This window comes from Biomphalaria glabrata, chromosome 13 (assembly GCF_947242115.1).
Source record: "Biomphalaria glabrata chromosome 13, xgBioGlab47.1, whole genome shotgun sequence".
Lineage (NCBI taxonomy): Eukaryota > Metazoa > Mollusca > Gastropoda > Planorbidae > Biomphalaria > Biomphalaria glabrata.
Window position 1 is genome coordinate 14,923,277 of NC_074723.1, and position 22,429 is coordinate 14,945,705.

The 22,429-nt window shown below is 34.1% G+C and overlaps 1 protein-coding gene and 1 long non-coding RNA gene across 3 annotated transcripts in view; one reads left to right on the forward strand and one right to left on the reverse strand.

The window, feature by feature from the left end:
* Nucleotides 1–1,830: 1,830 nt before the first annotated feature.
* The window catches only part of LOC106076228 (solute carrier family 2, facilitated glucose transporter member 1-like), an 84,101-nt gene continuing 63,502 nt past the window's right edge, over nt 1,831–22,429 (forward strand). The window contains exon 1 of the mRNA XM_056007359.1: nt 1,831–1,980. The gene's annotated coding sequence lies outside the window, so the exon portion shown is untranslated. The remainder of the gene's footprint in view (nt 1,981–22,429) is intronic.
* On the reverse strand, nt 17,844–21,216 carry LOC129922246 (uncharacterized). Of its 2 annotated transcripts, XR_008774184.1 has the most exons (4): nt 21,202–21,216; nt 19,490–19,635; nt 18,904–19,013; nt 17,844–18,095 (listed from the first exon to the last, which is right to left on the reverse strand). It is a non-coding gene; the product is annotated as an uncharacterized LOC129922246 (long non-coding RNA). The 2 variants fall into 2 exon arrangements; XR_008774183.1 differs by lacking the exon at nt 21,202–21,216 and having other exon boundaries at nt 17,850–18,095; nt 19,490–19,894.

The following is a 22,429-nucleotide window of genomic DNA, read 5'->3' on the forward strand; positions in this document are numbered from 1 at the left end:
AACATTGTGTGGGTTCCATTGTTCCATTACTATTGTTTTCAAAAAAAAAGGTCATAATTTCCATCAAGCTTTTGTCAGTAGATTTCGACCTGTTTCTAAAAATTGAAGAGCAAAATGCACTTAAGCGAATGGCCCGTAACTCTTTTTTTTTTAAATGAAATTGCTGGTCTAAAGCAACTAGATATCTAAGTCTTTTGGTAGTATATTGAGAAAATAAAGCATGCCGACGTCACGTTATACAAACCACTATAGGATCACCTAAGAAAACCGCATCACAAATGAAAAGATTGGAAACAGGACCACAATGGAAATGAGGCCCCACGATAACTTTATGACCACTTGAAAAAGATGCGAAGTAAAACGTTTTGGCCATGTTACAAGGTCCTCAGGGCTCATAACGACTTTCCTTCAGGTAACAGTAGACCTACCAGGAAAAAAGACGAAGAGGCAGACAACATTAAAGAATGGACGGGCATGTCATGGAAAGAAATTCTATTCAAGTGACGAGAAAGAAAGACGGTCGACAGGTCATGTGTGGTGCCACAACAGACTAATGGATAGGTCAACATTAGGGAATCAGGGAATTCACAGTTTTAGTTATTGATCTGTATGTAAAAACTGACTATCATTCATCTTGTTAAATTGCATTTACGGACTTCTTTCTCAGTTATTTCCGACTCATTATAAGTGAGTAATTAAGTGGGTTACTCTCTCTTAGCACATTCTACGCCACAGATTTTTGGGTAAGAAAACGAGTTGCTACTTTCAACCAGGTAAACTGGCCATTTAATACCTACCACAAGAAGAAAGTACACTTTATGTGTGCCATTTACATGTGGGCCCGGATACAGGAACAAGAAACATTACAAACTTGAAGTTTGAGTGTGCATACTGTATGACATAACTATATATACACCATATTTTACAAGTAGAAAAAAAAGGACCCCTTTTAGATCTTCTGTCTATTTGGCAGAATATCATGTTTCTGTGGCCCACAGTTAACGAGTGTGTCATGGGGCCAGCACAATGACCAAATGCCTTTAATTATCCCCAACTAATGTCAGATACCAATAATGATCGTACAAGTAATAGTGTCCTTACACTTGTAACGACTTCTTCCAAGTAGCTTCATGACGACTCAATGCCTATACGTCTTCTGAAGAGTAAATCAACGAAGTGCTATCTTTCGATTGCCCTTAGTCATGGGCCTGGATGCAATTAGGTCCTTTGCATCATGATTTTTTTTTTTTATTTTTTTTTAGGATACCTCGGTTTTGTTTGTGACACCAGTTGTCGAGCTTTTTACATCCTTGGAATCCTTGAGCTGTTGCCTCTTTCGTGGGCTTTCTTGTCCTCTTTCGTGGGCTTTCTTGTCCTCTTTCGTGGGCTTTCTTGTCCTCTTTTTTTGGGTTCTCTGTCTCTTTCTAGGGCTTACATTTTTGTTTACGTCTCTGTTACGTGTATGTGTAGGGCCTCCTACTATTACTTACTATTACTTACTAATGATAGGTACAATTTATAGCAATTGTAACTTAATTTAAAAGAAAAAGCAAGTGGCAAAGAGAGTTTTCAAGTAATTATACTCCCCATAATATACAATATAGAAAACAAAATTCAGCACATATGTCCTCATCCTTTTTCAGGATACTGCAGAAAGTTTATATTATTCCTAACACTGTAAGATTGTAGAGTTTATGCGCCTGTATTCTAGGAATCTATTGTTTCCACAATCCCCACTTATCCCACTTTCTGTTTATTATCAAGATAATTTTTTTATATGATAATATTTAGGCCAATGCATCAAGGTTGTTGGCACTCTGGCTACAGCTGATCTTTTTTTTTTCTTGAGTGAAGCTTTAGCACAAAGTCCGATAATACACACACACACACAGTCAAGACATATGCGTTAACACACAAGTTGCTGCTAATCTAAGTTGAAAGTGTTTCTTAGCGTTTGGAGTTTTCATTGGAGAACACAAGGTCAGCTGTTTACACCTCTTTCTATTTTAATTTCTTACATTGAGTGACAAGTATTTTACAATAAATGTAATGAATGATTAGCAGTTTTACGAGCTCTCTGTAAATCATAAAAACATTTCGTGTGGCAGGGAAGCAAAATCCATTCAACTACCTACCAATGGGGCACGACTTCGATTCATTTTTAAGATTTAAAAAAATAGACACTAACATAACCAGATGAAGAAATTTAAAACGAAGATTAAGCAATTTAATTCAACATTTCTTTAAGCGAGACAACAATAAAACAGTAGTATCAGTGATAGTGTTACATCTTTAAAATAGGACTCATCAACTTTACCAATAGCCTCGTTTCGGATCAAGGTTAAGCAACATTATTTTTCTTTTAGAAAACAGATCTATTATACTATTATAGCCTCTTGCACTGCCAGGGAAATAAATACTAAAATTTAGAAAGCAAAATACTTTATTCTGTTTGCTTTGCATTGTAAAAACAAAAGTCTGGAATTGTAAATTGAAAAAAATAATTGGGTATCATTTTAAAGCAACAATTAAAATGTTTAGATAAAATATGCAGGGTTTATGATATGAGATACTAGGCCTATATGTCTGTAATTTACTTCTTTAAATATATAGGCTACAGATCTAGATCTGTATATTTATATCGATTAACAAGAACTTGTGAGAATAGGACATGAACAAAATAAAAAAACAAACAAACAATATCTTAAAGAGCAGTGAGATTCATAACAAACGAATATTCACATTTGACTAGAGTAACACCTTTAATAAAATCACTTAATTTAGAAAGCCTTCAGGACAGAAGAATCAAAAGTAAAGTAGCAATCATACATAAAACACTGAACCATAATCTTCAAATACAAAAACAAAATTTAATAAAATACTCTGAAAGACACAAATATAAAGACACATTCCTGATCCAATATGCTAGGACAAATTTGTACAAATACTCCTTCTTCCCTAGTGCTATTAGCGCATGGAAAGGGTTGCCTGAACTAGCCAGGAAAACCAGTGACTTGGCAGAATTTAAGTCATTGGTTAATATGCAGGACTGAATGCATGACGCGTAGGACGTAATCATCTTCTTTTTTTGAAGTAACGTCTATATTATATAAGATAAGATAAGATGTTTCAGTGAATTAATTTGAAATCAAAACACGTTAAAACACTTAACAATCTTGCATTAAAATCTGATCTATTTAATTATTCCAGCCTTGTCTCAAATGTTGACATGAGACATTGTCTTGTTCTACTGCACTATGTTGTCACGAGACATTGTCTGGTTCTACTGCACTATGTTTTCATGAGACATTGTCTTGTTCTACTGCACTATGTTGTCATGAGACATTGTCTGGTTCTACTGCACTATGTTGTCATGAGACATTGTCTTGTTCTACTGCACTATGTTGTCATGAGACATTGTCTTGTTCTACTGCACTATGTTTTCATGAGACATTGTCTTGTTCTACTGCACTATGTTGTCATGAGACATTGTCTTGTTCTACTGCACTATGTTTTCATGAGACATTGTCTTGTTCTACTGCACTATGTTGTTATGAGACATTGTCTTGTTCTACTGCACTATGTTGTCATGAGACATTGTCTGGTTCTACTGCACTATGTTGTCATGAGACATTGTCTTGTTCTACTGCACTATGTTTTCATGAGACATTGTCTTGTTCTACTGCACTATGTTGTTATGAGACAATGTCTTGTTCTACTGCACTATGTCTTGTTCTACTGCACTATGTTGTCATGAGACATTTTCTTGTTCTACTGCACTATGTTGTTACGAGACATTGTCTTGTTCTACTGCACTATGTTGTCATGAGACATTGTCTTGTTCTACTGCACTATGTTGTCATGAGACATAGTCTGGTTCTACTGCACTATGTTGTCATGAGACATTGTCTTGTTCTACTGCACTATGTTGTCATGAGACATAGTCTGGTTCTACTGCACTATGTTGTCATGAGACATTGTCTTGTTCTACTGCACTATGTTTTCATGAGACATTGTCTTGTTCTACTGCACTATGTTGTTATGAGACATTGTCTAGTTCTACTGCACTATGTTGTCACGAGACATTGTCTTGTTCTACTGCACTATGTTGTTACGAGACATTGTCTGGTTCTACTGCACAATGTTGTTACGAGACATTGTCTTGTTCTACTGCACTATGTTGTCACGAGACATTGTCTTGTTCTACTGCACTATGTTGTCATGAGACATTGTCTTGTTCTACTGCACTATGTTGTTACGAGACATTGTCTTGTTCTACTGCACTATGTTGTCCGCCATATTCATTGACTTTTAAGCTTCATGCGTTTCCAAAGAAATTAAAGATAATTTTCGTCAAACCCAAAACCTCATGCAGGAGGTCAAAGGTTGGCCAAGGGCTGAACAAAAGTTCGGAGTCTAAAAACAAAGTGACTTGGTAGAAACCATTCTATGACCAATTATTATTTTCACATCATTTTGAGCTCAATTTGCAAAGTTGGCAAAACGAAAAGTTGAAACACTTTGGCCTAGACTTGTCCTAAATAACGATCTGTGTAGCAAGTAGACTGCAGTCTAATGTTCACCTCTTTAGACTATATCTCAGTGTTTCACAAATCGATGGGTCGCGACATGCTATGAGAGATAACTACTCTATAGTAGAAAGGTTGATGTACCAAATTCTGATTTGAGAATCATGACAATATCTTATGCGTTACAACTAGATCTATATCTAGGTCTCTAGCAATAAACTGCACAATAAACTTCAAAAGGTATTGTCGTTAATTTATAGCGAGGAGAAAACAGGTCATTAGGCCACAGTACGTTCCAATTGTAAGTGTACACTTTTATCAGTTCGTTGTCTTAACCCATTAAAACATTCATTGATTGTGGCCTGTTTAGTAAGCCAACCACGCTACACGTATAAAGCTAATGTGGGATAAAAGGTGCAGTTGCATTTGTAAAGGTCAATTGAACTTCTTGACTTGGAAGTTGAACTACGTATAATGCAAAGTCAACATAATGGGCAACTAACTAGTGTCAATGAAGGAGAGTTCATACGAAGATCAACTGCTACAGCTTGAGAAATTATTTAAATTATATCTAATTAGTCGACCCACGGCGTAGCATACGCCGCTATTATGCAGGGCCGGCCTTAGGCCACTGCAACCTATGCGACCACAGTGGGCCCCGCACTTTCATAGGACCCTCGCTAATTCTAGGTGTAAATTATTAAGTAAACCATTTTATAACTTATAACAGATTTCCCGCGGCCTCTGGAAATCTTCTGAAATTGCAAAATATACGAAAAAGTCCTGGAAATCTCCGGAAATTATTAAAATCTTTTCAAAACTCATAAAAATCTCCTAAAATATATAGACAAAAAAAATTTGTCATTTTGGGGTGTCATTCAATATGGAAAACGCCAATCCTACGCGCGATAAAAAAACGGCATTATGCAATACCCGTATTTGTAAAATCTGGTGAAAGAAGCTTCTCGCACCTCAAACTATTGAAGAATTACTTGAGGTCAACAATACTCGTAGGTAGATTGAAACATTTGGTAATTCTTGTTATTGAGCGTGATCTATGTAGGAAACAGAATTATTATGACACGCAAAGGCTCGTAGAGTAATTTTGTACGTAGTAAAGAATAAATAAAATGCAAAGACGAATTTATTTTCTAATACAAACTCTTAATTTTCACTTATTAAACGTATCCCTACCCAAACTTGGCCCCACTGTGGTTAAGTCCGGCCCTGCTATTTAGTGACGGGTGAATACAGAGTAGATTACTTGTTCTCCCCCCCCCCCTTTTTTTTTTTGTTTTCGCCGCTTAAGTGACGTGGGGTAACTCTAGTCCGACTTACAGAAATAAAAGAGTGATCTTTCCTTTACTTCTTATTGTCCAAACTGTTGAGCTATGAAAAGAATTATATATATAGATTTTTTTTTTGGGGGGGGGGGCAGTGATATTCAATTAAGCTGACATGTTTAGTTGATCGTGAAAATCACCAACAAATTGTTCGTATTAAAAGTTGAATGTTATCACGCCTAAAGATAGAGAATTTTCAGTGGGTGCATTCCAAACTTTACCAGCCAGCAGAAGTCTACAGCTATATTCCTGTAGTAGGGCGGGGCCGTTGATAAACCACGTTAGGCAATATCAGCAGAAACTAAAAATACCCCCCCCCCCCTCCCTTGGAAAGAATGGGTATTACCCAGAGATACAAGTGAAACAATGATAAGGCACTGTGCGACAATGTTCGATAACTCTAAAACCAAAATGTGATATGGCTTTTTCAACTTTTGTATTCGTTTTTTCTTGTCCTTAATCAGAACACGAAACCTCGTGACAAAGTAACAAAACAAAACAAAACAAAACAAAAAAACACAAACCCAATCGTTATAAAAGATACTATTGAGGACGAATAATATAAGAATATAGCAAACTTTCTTACATGCATATACCACACACTTACGTATGCACAGTCAGCATATCAACGCATGATTCTCTGATTAAAATGTTCTCTACAAGAACAAAATAAAAGATAAGAATTATCATGAAAGGCAGGCGGTAAGGTAAAGGGGAGGTGGGGGGGGGGAGGTCATGTCACGAAGCAGACTGAGACCCACATCATCAGAAGTTATCACACAGAAGCGTCACAGCACAATAGCGTGATGAAAAGGTTGTAGCTTAGAAACACTACTTTTTTTTTTAAACGTTAGGTAGCGCTTCTCAGTGCGATGGTATAAGTAAATGTGACCCGAGAAAATAGCGCGGCTTTATATATGATGTGTCGGGGAACCATGGGTAAATGATCTGTGACTAACAGCGAGCACGCGGAAGACATGACAATGCTGGTCATTTGTAGTTATTGATATGACAATGGTCAAATCAAATTAGAAATTATATAAATGTGGCCATTGTAATCTACAATGCTGACCTTTTGGGATGTAGGAATTTCGTTCAGTTTTAATATTAGTAAATGCAATTTTTTAAATTTAAAGTTGTCTTAGTTAAGGAAACAAAAGGCATCTGTAGCATCTGTAGCATTTTACGTCGCGAGAGACGATCTTTTCCCTTTGCAACTTCTTGTGTGACTAAAGAGGCCAATCCTTGATACACAGCTGCGATCGCAGGTTGGGCATATATAATCACCAGGCGCCGTTGCATTTTCACCCTTCTTTCTGCTTCTGTTGTGTATGACATCTGCAATCCGGGACCCTTCCTTTATGCTCTCTCTCCATGTGGATCTATCCAGTGCCACCTCTTCCCAGCTGCCAGTGTCGATTTTGAAGAGCTTCATGTCGCGTTTGCATACATCCGTATAACGTAAAAGTGGGCGACCAGCGGCTCTCCTGCCTTCTATTAGATCGCCATACAGGATGTCCTGTGGAAGTCGACCTACTGGCATTCTACGAACGTGGCCAAGCCAGCCGAGGCGTCTGCTGCTGATAACAGAGCGGATGTCCTGGCACCCTGCTCTTTGTAGCACTTCCTCATTGGTTATCTTATCTTGCCATCTTATTTTAAAGATCTGCCTTAGGCATCGGAGGTGGAAGACATTCAGCTTTTTTTCCTGCCATGAGTAGGTTGACCATGTTTCATTTCCGTACAGCAAAGTGCTCAACACACAGGTCCGGTAGACTAGGGCTTTAGTACTGCTAGTCAGCAATATGTTGTCCCAGACTCTTTTCTGCAACCGTGACATGGTGGCGTGCCATTGTTTATGTCTTTATCCAGTACAGCATTGTTGGATATGATGGAGCCAAGGTAACAAAAGTGATCAACAATTTCTAGTGGTTGGCCATTAATGCTTACTTGAGGTGCAGTGTTTATGTTTTGGACAAGTATCTTAATCTTGCTTTGACTGATGTTTAAGCCGAACTTCTGTCAAGCAGCAGATAGTTTGACAACCAAGTACTGTAGTTGAATATCAGAATCAGCCACAATAGCTGCATCATCAGCATACAGGAGTTCCCTGATTAGTACCTTCCTAACCTTGGATTTTGTCTGCAGCCTTGAAACATTAAATAGTTTTCCAGAGGATCTTGTATGGAGAAACACACAAACATATGGCATCAATTAAGCATGAATTGTCAGAATTAATTAAATAAAGACCTACTTAACTGATATATGCGTTCGAGCATTTAGATTTTTTTGTTTAGAATCTAATCCCATTGAGTTGTTGCCCCTTATGATCAGTCGTAAAAGGAGTATGATCTCGGATAACTTTACCGTTATCTCAATGTTATCTCAATGTATATATATTATATACTGAAACAAAACTCGACAGATCTTCAATTTTTTTTTCAAACACGCACCTTGATTTGTAGGAGTGTTCTGCAACCTTGAAGATAGTTAAATTGACATATAGTCTACCTTGGAAAGACAGGTTCTGTCTTTGAGTGGAGAATGGATGCAGACTTCGCGGAAGGATTAAAATAGAAAGGTTCAACACTGCTCGACTCGGCGTCTAGGCAACTTCTGGTAACTAAATGCTAAACCAAATAGTTTTTGAGAACCTTAAGATGGGACTGGTCTCATAACTATGTCATGAAAACATTGTGGCTGTGACTTAATTTAGAAAAAGTAGATGATTTGATAATAGAAACCATGTAAGATTCTGGGGAAGTCATAGACCAAAAAAAATTGTGTTGATTTGATAATAAAATAAAGGCTACATGTGAATATCTAATGGACCATCAAATTTGCTGCCACTAAATGTTGATTACACTAGAAGAAAACTATTTTAATAAAAGGTTAAACTGGTCACGTCATCTGACCTGCTTAGACGTAGGCCTATACAAAGTATTTTATATTTTCCCCAACAAAAGAAAAAAATATAACAACTATTGTTAGCCAAAGATTTCAATGTATATCTCATTAGCTGCTTCTGGCGTGCAATCGAATATTATAATCTTATCTTATCAAATACAGGCGTTACTTAAAAAAAAAGAAGATTATTACGCGTGTTCCTAGGTCAATCTAGTCATGAATGTTAACCAAACCAATGACTTAAATTATGCCCAATCATTAGTTTTCCTGGCTGACTCAGGCTCCACGCTCTAATAGCTCTGGGGAAGACGAAGCATTTGTACAAATAAGTAAAAATGAGTAATATAAAAATCCTTTAGGGAATATGTTACTATGTTACGGATTTGTTTGTCTCCCACTCCTCATCTCTCGTTCCAATATATATATGTTAGTGATGTGGCTAGTCCTAGAAGGGGTGTAAAGACTTCCATCTCATTCTGATAGTGTCCAGATCAATGAGTTATATAAACATCATTTAGGGAATAGACATATACTTCTGAAATGGAAGCCTACTCGCAAACATTTGGACTAGACAGACCCATCTTGTACCTATATGGTAGGTTTTAAAGATATGTGCTAAGTAAATGATAATCAGCTAGAATCTAGATGCCAGATATTCTTAGTTCGATTAACGCAAAGCTGGTCTTTTGTAGTACTTTTGGAGTGCGCCTCTGTTACTCCGACTTAATTTACGCTCTCCGAAAAGACTAAGACTAAGACTGCTTTATTGATCCTTACGGAAATTTGTTGTGATTACAAAGACTCGTTTCTCATATAAAGACAACACAACAGAAAAATACACATAAATACAACAGACAACATAAAGAGTTCATTCAGCGACTACAAACAGGTATCTTGGTGCATTTCATGCCTCTGGCATTCAATCATGCTGCATAAATGGAAGATTCGCTAACAATGCTGCTGTTGAAAAATAAGTTATGCCTTCATAATTTTCAATGAGACCTTATCAAGAACATTATTTGTTTGTCTCGCCAGCGCGATTTGTAGTTCGTAAGTCTACATCTAATGTTAAGTTAGTCTAAGCGTTGAGATTTATTCTCCACTAGACTTGGACTAGATACAAGATGGCGAGAAACCTCGCTCAGACTTAACACATTTCGAAGTCTTTGAAATGAAATCATATTTTTTAATGCATATCACAATGTAGGTCAAGTATGTTGGTGATAGCACATTAATCCACATGTCACTCTTCTGGGTCTGTTTAAGTATCTCTTATCTGGGACTGTAGGACAGATACGTTCACTTTTGAAACGGTGGACTTTTAGGTTGATCAAGGGCAGATAACATTATGACAGAATGGTTTATTCTCGGTCGGACTCCTGTGTTTCTGTCGAGTTAGTTAGTTCTGTCTTTATATTTTATTGCGCTTTCGAAAAAAAAAAAAAACAACACTTGGGTTTGTATTCATAAGATTTTCAAGTTTAAAATAAATGATTCGGCGATATGTAAACCACTCAACAATTTTTGGTTCATAACTCACGAGTATAGATAGACACTAAGAATTCGTCTCTTAATAGTAGATGACTGTATATATGTGTGTCTACAAACTGTATATTAACTCCCCATGTCTTTCTAGTAAAAAATACAAACAAACTTATGCACGTTAGTTCTCTCACTTTCCATTCTTGGATCAAGGTAAAGCTTTTCATATTTAGTCTGTGAAAATGCGTAAAAAATAAACCCAGATCATTTTATAAAAATAAAAAAACGTTTCTGAACCGTGAAAATTAGGATTTTTTTTTCTCTTTTGTAACCTCGCCTGCTATTTCCCAAAGTGGACATTAAATAACTCTAACAACACGGTAATTTAGCTAAATAAATAAGCTAAAATAAGTTTTCACTTACCTTAGATTGGTTTTAAAATTAAATTAAGTGCTCTTTAGACTTTGCTTCTTTACATTATGTTTCATTACATTACCCCTTATAACATTATGCCTTATAATATCGTACCTAATAACATCATGCCTCAAAGCATTATATTGTATAACATGGAGTAGTTTACCTTGGCTAGTTTTAAAATGAAAAGCGTGACCTTCCCTCTAGGTATTTGTCTGTCGAATAGAAAACCTTCCTATAAGTTTTCTATTTAGCGCTCTAAGAATGGTTTACTACTTTTAAATGAAAAAACGTATTGTCAACAGTATTGAGAATCATTACATTCATCCCATATTACATACTTTAGATTTGATTAGATCATAGAAAAATATTAAATTATGGTATCTGACAGTATCTGCGTCTTTTTTGGAAAAGAAAAGACACCCCCCCCCCCCGAAAAAAAAAAGGTTTGTCCTTTATTAAAATCATAGAATGTCTCTTGCAATGTTCACGGCCATCTTGATTGCCCTCTTCGTGTTTCCAGGCTGCGACAGATATGCAAGCAGAATGTGATCAGGCAGTGGCCTATGCGTGAAACATTACAACACAGATTATTCCGGTATTTTTTAGATCAGGTGAATAAATCTAGGTCAAAAGTAGGCCCTCATTGTAGTACTATTTCAATTAGATTATCATTTCCTATTTCCAATAACCTAAAACTTATCGGGAGACAAAAATGTGTGAATGTTACCGCAATTGCTTTTTAAATATTATATATATATATATAAACAAAGTATAAAGGAGACTCATTCAACTTATATCACCACATCTGACGAGTACAATTTCTTTCCCTTTTAGATACCAAACAAAATAATTAATTACCAAAAGTTAATTATCTCATCTGTCCCTTGGCTTTCGTCGTAGAGGCGCTGTGACAGTTTGCGTCACCAAATCCCTTCACTTTTCCTAGTCAGCAGTTGTTCTGAGCAGGATGTCAGGAGAGAGGCCGGCCCATTCTTTTCTTTTATCCAGCCAGCTTTTCTTTGGACGTCCACTTTCTTCGTGCTCCCTCCATTTTGACTTGAAGAATGACTTTTGTTAGTGAGTCGCCTTACAATAGGACCAAAGCAGTTCAACTTTTGGCTCTCCACAGTAATTATGTATCGCAGTAGTTTGCCAGCCAGTGTTCACTAAATAAAAATACAAACTCATTTGTCTTCTTTTCTTGGTATCTAGTACCTAGCATTTTTCTATAGCATTTACTACTTGTTTAATTCTTTTAAATCTTGTTTTTTTTAGGTACAAGAAATAATGTGCAAAATTTCAACTTGCTCCGAAACTCCGTCACCATATATATATATGTTATATGCAGTGCTTTTTATGACGTTACGCACGGTACGGCGTACCGGCACCGTTTTCAATGTGGGGAAAAAAAGTAATAACCTTCTTGCATTTTAACTTTTATTTTTCATTTATTATTATTATAGGCCTAATAGTTAAAAGTTAGGTAATCCATTACTGAGTACCGGCACATATTTTTTTTTTACCAAAAAATGTTGATATAAGCTATGTAAAAAACTATGGTAATGATTTACATATACATACATATTAAATTATTCCCAAAGGAAAAATAAAAACAAAGCCGCAGTTAGTTTTATGCTGTCTGGCTGTCTGTTTAGCCGTCTGTTACGTTTAGTTTTCGAAAACAAGCATTTACAATGCTATTTCATTGTTGCCTGTAGGACGCTCGAAAATAGTACATTACATGAATGCTAATTGTATATTTTAAAGCATTTTAACGAAAAGATTCAAATCATTTTCATTTTCTACTACAGTGTGGTGTGGCCATATGCAAATTTATATCAATGAGTTCGCTTTCCCTCAGCGACCGCCTACAAGTGTAACTTATTCACAAAGCTCCTCCAAAGTTGGTGGATGGTATCTTCTTGTGATATTCAAAGAAATCGACTGAAATTTTGCATTTAAAAAATAAGGCTGCAATAATACTTGGAACAAATGTTACATTACTTATTTATCAGCCTTCTTAGTCACGAAATAAAAAAGGGAAATGACCAAAAAAAATACTACAATATATCGTGAACTTTGATTTAAAACGTTACCTCATCAGTAGAAATGCTTTTAGACAATAATAATGGTAATAAAGTAATAATAGGCCTAATAATACAATTTAAATAATATATCTTTATTATCCTTGAGAAATATTGTCTTACAATAGTACGTTACCAAATTTCATGTGAAATTTACATAAGAAAGTCAGCTTGTATTCGGTAGTTTGCATTTGTTATTAATCGGTGACCCGTATCTCCACCGATAGCAATAGGTCGAAATCGCACCCCGTAGAACATTTATTATAGTGTATGTGTAGTGTAGTGATCATCTTTTTAAGATTTCTTTCTTAATAACTGGAATATGTGTTAATGTGAGGTTCGTTGGTTTCCAAATATCTTTTTGAGAACATTTGGGATTTATGAATTTTATTTTTTAAAGATTAGTTATATGTTAACTTGGAGACGCCGGGGGGGGGGGCAGATTAGCATAAATGATTTTAATGCGAAAATCGTATGCAGTAACTGGGTGAGCCTACAGGAGTTTGAGAAAAAAAGCGCAGTCATTTCCCTTATATTACCTTCTTGATAATTTCTACAGCTGCTTTGAATGGGGCACTCTAAGTAATGGTAAATGATGTTTTTGAAACTAAAATATGCATATTACAAAATTTTGTTAGAAATAGGAAAGTGACATTAATTTACAATAACTGTTTCTTTCTTCTAAAATATAGCATGCTTTTAGATATAAGTATCTTTTTTTTATTCATAAGTGGATTTTTATCAAAGCTTTCGAAAAAATTGTCAGGACCTTCAGAAAAATCCGACCCCAGGGCCCTGGAAGGCACACGATAAGAAACTGTTCAGAAACGCTTGTTGTGGGCTATAGGCTACATTTATAGAACAATCGTGGGCTATAGGCTACATTTATAGAACAATCGTGGGCTATAGGCTACATTTATAGAACAATCGTGGGCTATAGGCTACATTTATAGAACAACAAATAATTAAAGGCAATGTGTGAATGCCCACCTCGATAGACCATTTCGTAATTGGGCAGCACGGTATCTTAAGAGGCATCATAGCTATTCCTACGTGATCGAAGATGAGCACATTTCTCATATCTTATGGACTCGAAGATTACTGTAAAGTCCAATCCTCGCTTTAAAAAGCCGGCCGCTTTTAACAATAATAAGAGGCATCACTTACTAAAGAGAGAGACAAATTGCTTGGCTAAAGCAAGCAACGCTTTTGGACGTCTTCAAAACAAACAAAACAAAAACAAAACAAACGAGAAGGCCTCTCGTAGACCAACACAAACACACACACAAACAAACAAACAAAAAAAAAAAACGTCTATGAAGCAGTAGTTCCAACAGAGCTGTGGCTCTGAGGTCTATGTTCCAAGTCTCCTTAAACGCTTTCACCGAAGGTTCTTGTGCTCCAGTGGCGTAGCATCCATGGCGCGAAGGGATTTAATGAACATGGGCCCATGACTTAAAGGGGCCCACGAGTTCACATTTTAAAAATTCGTATATAGGCCCTATATTCGCATATATATATATATATATATAAATAAATATATATATATATATATATATATTTATTTATATATATAGGCTATATTTAGCATTCACTCTGTTTTTTTATACTTCTGGCATGATTAAATGCGAAATAACAAATTGATGTTCACTTTATTATCAAAATGCAACAACCATTTGGCGGCCATCGCGACTATTATCATTTAAGTGACACGAGTATTAAAGACAATTTTTTGTAGTTGTGATCATAGACTATGTAACATATAGTCTATGGTTATGATATATGGTTTTCAAGTGTTAAATAATAATACAAAGTACAAATCTTCAAAAGAGTCACAGAACTATTGGACAATATCGTTGTTGCCAAAAGGAAAAGGAGATTCAATTCAACTCAATGATAATTATTGACATTACTCAAGACTTAACGTCACATAACAAATATTGGTTAAATTAGCATCCATTTCTGAAATTGTTTGTTGATCTCTATTGAAGAGATACTCAAAGATATAGGAATGAGTATTATTTCTGATATTTCAAATCTGAGAGTACAAAAAGTCTGCAAATGTGGTGAATTAAAAAATGAAAAATGATTAGTTCTCTTGAAATCATTTCAAGAACCTAGCTATGATGGTGACTTCATTAAAAGTGGACAGAATAATGGCCAAAACACACTTTTGCAGAATATATGTACACAATATTACACAACTTAGAAATGCCTCTAGTAGTGTTCCACAAGCGGCATATTTTTCTTATCGTATGGGCGCGTCTATTATTCATAGATAATTAACCTTAAGCAATTATAATTTCTAGAACACTCAACATTGTGTCCTACAATGTGGTCACACCATTTCGATTAACGATTATACTATTTTTTTTTATTATAGACAACTGTTTTTATCACTAAGGATTCCAAAGACTTATAAGGCTCAATAAAATAATTGCAATAGGACATCTATATTAAATTCCGAACGGACAGTAGCGTACTTAAATTACGCGCTTCTTTTCATTGTAGCGATAAAAATCATAGACTATATATTACATGGACTGCCAACTCTACGCACTAAGCCTATATTTTTCAATAAACAAGTCCCGTTCACGGAGGCGTCCTTAGTTTCGTGGTAAATTGACTTCCGGTAGATTTTTTTTTACGTATAAAGAAACCATTCCCGAAGATTTTTACCACCACTTTTACAGCAAATTATGAATGGAAACTGAATTGTTATAGAAGATGTTACAGAGGTAAGTGTGCACAAATCAATTTCTGACTTAGATCTATAACTGTAAAGCTTTATAGCTGATTTTCTTAGCCAATATAGACTAATTAGCCAAGCCTGTATTTCGTGTATTTTCTTGTTTACGACATTGATTGAATTGAGGTTCTTGTGAGAGCATAGCCTATATATATATATATACATATATATATATATATATATATATATAAACCAAATAGTAAGACTTATTCAGAAGGATAACCCGGTACGTTTAGATCTATATGCTCTTACTATAATAGGCTAAAATGACCTTTCTTATATAAGTTTTAAAAAAAGTCCTTTATTATGTGTAGGCCTAAAGTAAAGGTAATAAGTCTAGATGTAAAGTTTTCTCCGAGTTGAAAAATGTAAGAAAAGTATGTTTGGCATTTAGATGGTGTCGTTGATAAAATAGAAAAAGTACATTCTGTGATGTTTTATGGCAAGTTATTATAACACAGTGCAGGACAGGCCACTGTCCTGTTGCCTCATGTTTCTCACGGCTATGGCCAATTTCGAATCCCGGTGCCCCCGTGCCTCATATTCTGTTAGACTGCCCCAGACTTGCTGATCTCCGTCTCAACAGGTCAGAACCTAAAATTCTCGATCTGTATGGTGACATGTAATATGCACTACGCAATACAGCAGGGTTTCTGTCCAGGGCTTTTGCAAGAGAAGATTTGAGCCTCTCAAGCCCTCACTCAAATGGAGTTCGATGATGGTGACTTTTTATGCCCTTTTTTGTGTTGGTGAGAGTTATTGTAAGACTGAAATATTGACCTGCAGCTGTTGAAGTATTGACTAGCCTTTGTAATCATTACTGCGAACGGTAATGAAAGCCGCATCGTCGTCAAACATCAGTTCCCTAATCAGGATATGTCGTCTCCTCGTTTTGGTCAAGCCAGTTTAAGAAGCCTTCCATCCGATCTACTGTGGATATATACTCCATCTTCCAAGGCGCTATGAGAGTACAGACCAAACAATACCGAATAGTGTTGATGGCCAAAACCCATCCTTGTTTTACCCTGCTCTTGATAGATAATACCGGTACCTAAAAGTCTTAGAGGAAGAACTGTCAAACTTTACAGTAGTTTCAATAGCTTATTTGGACAGACAATTTTCACTAGTAAAAACCACTTCTGCTTAGTGTGAGCATATTGCTAAATGAAGTTCATATTTCTATTACTTTCTACTCAAGTCACCCAAGAGAAATTTTATTTAAAGCGAAAACTTTTTATAATGCATTTTTCATTGTTTTTGTTTTTTTTTACTAAAAGGAGCATACTACTTCCACAAACCTGATTTGATTGTCAATAACTTTAAAATTGAAAGGGATCTACTACAAGTGAGATTTTTTTTTACTTTCTCCAATAACATTGTGTTATCAATACATGTATCACTTTAAATTACTTGTAATTGTGAAATAATAGGTAAAAAATCTCCTTAAGTACATGTTATATTTAATCCTATGCATAAAATTTATTTACATAAAAAAAAAAATCATTAAAGCAGGCCTAATTGTAGAGAAAAAATTATTTCTTGTGATTGCATTGAAATCAACTTTAAAGATGCTGTCCATTGTTGTAACATAAAGTAGTCTTACATTTTTTAATTAGCAAATATATATATATTTATAACATGTCTAAACTAGTTTGAATTTCTTTTCTTCTCAGCTGCTCATGAATTTCGAGATTTTACAGCTAATAGAGGAACAAATTTTATCTGCTTCCACTTAGCCAAACAGCATGGAAATGTGCTATTGTAATGAGTAGAAGATATTTGTCATTTAGAGTATCATGCAACAGCTAATTATCAGTCCACACATTTCAAGATGAGGAAAAGAACAGTATAAGCTACATTCATTGATGCATTATTTATACAAAAATGTATAGTCAACCCAGTCATCACTCCATTTGTTTATGAAGCCAGTTACAGTTACCATGAAGGGATGAAATTTCAGATAATATTCTGTTTATTTGATGAAATGAGAATAGGCCTACATCAGAAATTGAAATGGTCATCTTCAGTATTTAATGTTTCATCTTAAAATGATAATTATATTAATACATATTTGATGTACAAACAAATGAAAACCATTCAAACACTTTTTTTTTGTGAAGTATAGATGATTAAACTTGTAAGTGTCTGAACAATACTACATCGACATTAACTTATTATTATAGACTTTTTACAGGAATGTTTCTTAAGCTGGACTGAAAGAGAAAGTTGCTATAATTTAAATAATAAAATTTAATAGTCTGAACATGCAACTAAAAATTGAATAATGCTAACATTTATTGACAAGTGAATATTGGTAATGATGTGCTTTCTATTTTAATAAGTCAATAGTAAGAACAATATTATCTTCACTTTCTTAATATTATAAACACAATATTTCCTGAAAAGATTTTTTTAAATTATAGAAATAATGCTCAAGTCTTCAGAAATGGTAGTTTTCAGAATCATCAAATCAAGGACAACATAGTATTCATGAACTTCCAGCTATCAGCAAGCTCCTAGTAGGTATTATGGAGCACATTCTCCTTCAACTCAGAGGATCACAGGCACTGGACAAATTCTAGTACTGTTGATGGAATAGAAACAACATACATTAAATTCATAACAAGTCACCAATTCAATCTTAGTTTCATATAGTACCAAACTTCCATATGTTCAAGTCCTTTACAGATAAAATCAATTCTGAAAACATCTAACAAAACAGTTCCTTAAAAAGTATATTAGGAGTATAGTAAAGTATATTAGAGGTTTTACACAAAAAATGCTATGGGAACATATTATGAAACAAAAATATTACAAAAAAAAGGAATAGTATAATAATAACAATATTTAATCTTTGACATTATATTCAGTAATATTAGGAAAATTTAATGAATGATTAAATGCACTTGAAAGTGAAGGGAACAGATTTTTTAAAAAATTCAGGAAATTTTCTGCACAAGCATGCTGAGGTAACCCAAATAAAGAGAGTCATTGAATATTGTACTGAGTGTTTGAAACATAATTTTTTACTGCATACATTAAATTATAAAAATATCTTTGCAAATTTAAAGGGAGAATTTGAAGACAGCTTTTATTCTTTTTGCACTAAGATAAAAGTATTAAATTTTAAGCTGCCCTACTTACTGGAAGGAGGCCTGGTGGCTTAGCGGTAAAGCGCTTGGCTACCGAACCGGGGTTCAAATCCTGGTGAAGACTGGAATTTTTAATTTGACATTAGTTGGGGAAAGTAATGGCGGTTGGTCATTGTGCTGGCCACATGACACCCTCGTTAACCGTAGGCAACAGAATGGTCAGAAACAGATGATCTTTACATCATCTGCCCTATCGATCACAAGGTCTGAAAGGGAAACTTTACTTTTTTTTTTACTTACTGGAAGTTTCGTAGGAAGAGTTTCTGGCATAACAAGTGAGTTTTGTGGCATTCATCCTATTGATAAACTCTTAGAAATAAGAAAGCATCATTTCTTCTTGAAATATACATCTGCGGAAAAGAAAAGAACAATTGCTTTAAATGTGAGCAATAATAAAATTCTAATTAAATTTTAAAAATCTCCAAAATATTTATAGTGACTTAGTTCAAAGAATTATGTAAAGACTTTCTTTAAGCATTTTCTCAACTCATCTGACATCCTTTTCCACCAAGATAACTGGTTAATCTGTACTTCTAATTGAGAATGGTTGCATAATATATTTAATTCTTATGCAAGAAATTATAATTTGAAGGAAAACACCTTAGATAACAAAAGAGTGGTATTGGCCTGCATGAGCCAATTATCACTTTAGAAATACCCTGCACAGGCTGGAGGGGATATAATATGTTTTATTTACAACATAACAACAATATTGTGTAAATATTCACCTATAAATTAGCTCAAATAAAATAGCACATGGATTCTTACAATTAAAATAGACTTACATAACGTTTAAAAATAAATGATTAATTACTTAAAAACTTACTGTTAAATGTATTTATACAGCTTCTGCCAGAAGTTATGGCACTGTGTGAAAACTCCTTTGAAAATAATAAGAACATATTGTGGCAGTATCTGGGTAAATACTTGATTCCACACATTGAATGGTAGCAATTAGAGCCCTTTGGGTACCTTTCAACATCCTTTGTGTACTTTAGAAACATTAAATCTGTAGTGTATTATCAGTGTATAAATGGGAATAGATCTAGATACAGATTCTAGATCTTATAACTTTATTAAAAGTATAAGAGTCTAGGTCTATTATTATCATATAAAATATAGATATAAACTAGATATAGATTAGAGTCGTTAGTAAAGATAAAGTAGATCTTCAAATAGTTTAAAGAACGATCTGTGACACTGTAAGCCAAGCACTTCCATTCATGATTCACATATGAAGAAGCTAAGGGCTAAGTAAGACGAAGTTTAAGTTAACAAGTCAGGAAGTCAGATTAAAATTAATCATCATGATCAAGGTGACAAGGTAAGATGAAGCTGATCATCTAGACTTGAAATTATCCTAGATCTAGTTTAGAGTCAACTAGAGCTAGATTCTATATAATAGGGGGCCTATATAGATTCTATATCTTCATTCTGATTCTCTGGGTTTATCAGACACACAAAGATGATGAGTCTAGCGACTCGACGTTCATAATATTTTTAGTCATAATTTTGTTAAGAGTACTACAGACTACAGGCATAGCCAGATTTTTTATAAAAACAAATTATTATTTTACAAACTTAAAAATGGGCATTTACATAAATAGTGTTTAGTGTTCTATTTTATATCTTATCTTATCTTATATAATACAGACGTTACTTCAAAAAAGAAGATGATTACGTCCTACGCGTCATGCATTTAGTCATGCATATTAACCAATGACTTAAATTTTGCCAATATATATATAGTAGTGTGTTGTGTGTAAGGTCGTATTTGTAGATAAAGTTTATAGCCATAGGTCACTACATCTGGGTGAAAGTCTACATGTTTATGTGTACAATCACTTTCTATTGAAGTAGAGCCTAATGATTCTAAAATTTTATTGGGCGAAGAAATATTCGAAACAATATCAGATCTTTTTATAGCTTTTAGAAGAATTGGATGTTATTTGGGATTCTAGTTAGTTAAAAAAAAAACACTAAAAACTTGAAGGTCGAAATTTTTATGCAGATTTTTCAGTTAGTCATACATACATCGTTGATTTTTTTTAATGGTTGATTTTCCATTACTATAGATAAAAATGCACATTATCTTGAAATTAAAATCAAATTGAATAAAAAAAATATTTGTAGATCTAAACAAAAGTTGGTAAAGATGTAAGATTGTAGGCTTATTGACTCACTATATTGTTATTTTATTTAGACTGACTCATTCACAGACTTAACTTAGGCCTATATCACCCATTATATACAAAATTAATAAATGATACTCTCAGAAATGTATTGACTCTTTCAGTAAATCGCTTATCACATTTAAAATATACATTGTAAAAATAATGATAATAATTATCAAATGTGATGAAAAAAAAACAAAAACAAATAATCCAATCTGGCAGCACCAATTAGCAAACAATCAATGTCGTAAACAAGAATACACGAAATAAAGGCTTGGCTAATTAGTCTATATTGGCTAAGAAAATCAGTTACAAAGCTTTATAGTCACAGGTCTAAGTCACAAATTGATTTGTGCACACTTACCTCTGTAACATCGTATATGACAATTAAGTTTCCATTTATGATTTGCTGTAAAAGTGTTGATAAAAATCTTCGGGAATGGTTTCTTTATATAGTAAAAAAAATTCTACCGGAAGTCAATTTACCACGCAACCAAGGACGCCTCGGTGAATGGAACTTATGCTTAGTTTCCTTAGTGTTGGCAGTCCATGTAATATATAGTCTATGATAAAAATCAAGTAGTTTAGTAATAGACGCTATTTTGTTTTATTTGCCTCTCGAAAGGACCAAAAAAAAAAGCAATTTTAGTCTATTGGTGTGCTATCCATTGAATCAAAATAGAAATTGTATAATCTACTGATTAATAATTGATAAACACATATAAATGTGGAATAGTTCTTTATAATATTTTTGTTTTCAAAATGTACATTTATGTTCAGAAGTGGTCCACCCAGGCAGATAAAAAGGCAGGTATCAACATTTTCAGAAAGAATATCATAATGAAATTCTATCAAAAGCAATTAAATGACAGAGAAGAATGGAGAAAGAAGGTTGACAGATTCTGTGTGGTGCCGCAAAGGTCCAGCAGACCAAGGGATATTATAGGTGAAAGTGAATGTGAAGTTAGATGTGAACCTGACCTAACTGATGTCTTATAATAAGTTTCTAATTGATCTAATTGTTTTTGTAAAGGGTCAGCCTCTTATTCAAAACCTCAAGAAAAAAACATTTCTGTAAAAAAAAAAAATTCCTTTAGTTTTGTGTTCCAAGGTTGTATGGATGCTCTGCAGTTCACGCGATAAAATGAAAAACTACTTATTAATTGTTGTTTTAAATTATGTCCAACTTATTTGCATAGTAAATAGATTTTCTTTTTAAAAAGAAGTTAACATTTTTTTAAATGTAGTCTTTAGTATGACAGAACTTACATAAATAGCAATACAATAAGATAAGAATTGTAGAAAAAAGTATTTTTTGACAAAAATCTAAAACCATTTGCATAAATGTGTTAAAAATGGTAAATATAATAATCTCTTACTATAAAGCCTACAGTGTTTGTTACTATTATTACTATTAATAGTGAATAAATGTAAAAATGATGTATTTTTATGAAAAAACTACTTGCATAATTGATTTAAAAAATAAGATTTTTCGATTTCAGAAAAGAAAAAAAAGTAGCCGTTGCATCAGAACTTTGAATGATCTAAAATATCCTGATGTCCGATTTTCATTTTCTCTTCTAGTTTCTGAG